The sequence below is a fragment of the Eurytemora carolleeae genome, unplaced genomic scaffold, assembly GCF_000591075.1.
Source record: "Eurytemora carolleeae unplaced genomic scaffold, Eaff_2.0 scaffold97, whole genome shotgun sequence".
Taxonomy (NCBI): domain Eukaryota; kingdom Metazoa; phylum Arthropoda; class Copepoda; order Calanoida; family Temoridae; genus Eurytemora; species Eurytemora carolleeae.
In genome coordinates, this window is record NW_019396042.1 from 23,428 (window position 1) to 25,447 (window position 2,020).

Genomic DNA, 2,020 nt, shown 5'->3' on the forward strand with positions numbered 1-2,020 from the left:
TGTACATAAATATTCTTTAGCAGTATTCTTGCATATCCTATACATAAATATTCTTTAGCGGCATTCATGTCTATACTGTACATAAATATTCTTTAGCAGCATTCTTGTATATCCTGTACATAAATATGTTAAAAAATTATTTGATTTTGAACATATTACACAACATTCAATATTTCAGAATTATGTAAACCACACTGGACTAAATGTCCAGAAACCTCTACTTATGGCGTTTTTTTTGCTAATGTAAATAAGTTTATTATTTTTGATTTTAAATTCTTTCCTATTTTGAATTGCTTTGAAGAAAATGCCACATTTTATTGTATTGCGCATGCTCATTGCTGAATAGCTCGGTCTGCCTAGCAAATCTAGGAGGCTCGTGTCTGAAAAGCGGAGGCTCATGGCGTTCGGAGGTTCCCTCCCTCGTGCGCCATGTAACAGGCATGTTTTCTTTTATTTATTTACGTGATTTCTAGTGGTATCGATAAAACTGTGGAATAGGAAGACGACAGTTAAAATTAAGTTTTTATTTTATTTTAAATAGTCTAATTACATTGTAGAAACATACACACTACAGAGACCGACATCAGAATTATTAGCTTCTGGTAAAACTATCTACTTATATGCCAGTATAACGATAAATACACATAAGATATCACTTAAATGTCATCTTCCTTATCAAAAGTTTTATGAGTCTCACATGAACTTGCCCTATCTTATTTTATTAATATAAGATGTTCTTTAAGGTATGTAATCTAACAAAATCAGATGAAATCACGTGATTTTGTTCTCCGAGTTTTCTTCAATGTTCCCTAACACAGTCTCTGCAGTGTAAAGTTGATTGTAGTTTAAACCAACTAATCAGAGAAAGAACAGACTTATATCACATGGTGCAACCAACTCTATCTAATTGTTAGTCTAAATAAATATAGCAAACCATTTTTTAATCTAATATAATTGATAATTGGAAATATCTAAGGTCTACTACATTATGCTGCAAAGATATGGAGATTAAAAATCAGAGTTTGTGGAAACTCATTTCCTTTGCTTAAATGAAACTAATACAAGGTGTCCCACGAAACATGACAGTTGGTGAATAGTTTTAAATGTCTTCTTCCATAATTTGTTAAGTTCTTTGATACAAAAGAGATTAATTATCGTTAATATGAAATATAACATGGCAGTTATTTTACATTAAAATTGATTTCAAAGTAAAATATATTTAAGTAAAAGATTGTGTTAACGAAATAAACTGGAAAAAGTTTTTAATATATAATATAATATATGGAAGAAGACATTCAAAACCATTCACTAATTGTCATGTTTCGTGGGGCACACTGTAAAATCATAATAAGAATAATAATTACTGTCAACCATCAATCTCAGTGAATCGGGATTGAGTGCCTGTCCCATTAAGCCAATTTTACGCATGGTATTTATCTCTTTTTACGGTATAATATGAAGGAAGTATATATTTGGGTATTTTCCTCAATGTCGTTTTTCATTAACAGAGGATTTTTGCAATGAATTTTTGTTTTATAACAATATAAAAAAGTGATAGATATTTTTAAAATTTCAATAACTATAACCCTAAAACGATTGGTCTAAAAGTTAACTTATATTAAAAATAAAAAAATGACGTCAAATTCCTGTCATGAATATTCTAGTTGTCAAGCTGTCAATAAATATTTGTATTTTCTTGAGTCAAACACCTTTTACAGGTCTAATTACACAAACTAATGTAATGGAATTTTTACATAATAGGGCTCGGCAAGGACTTTTTAAGATCTATTGATTAATCCAGAAAATTTCTGCTTTTAACTATTGAATTTTCTAATTTTTAAACTTAAGTCATAGCTGTAGAGAAAGGTGCTCTCTGCCAGTAACACACTTTTCTAGATTTCATTTTAAAAACTAAAAATTACCTGGAAAAATTAGAAATGCTGATTTTATCTTTAACATTTTTCTCAAAATCAAAATGAAACTTATGCAATAAACGGATAAAAAATATTTAAAATATAAA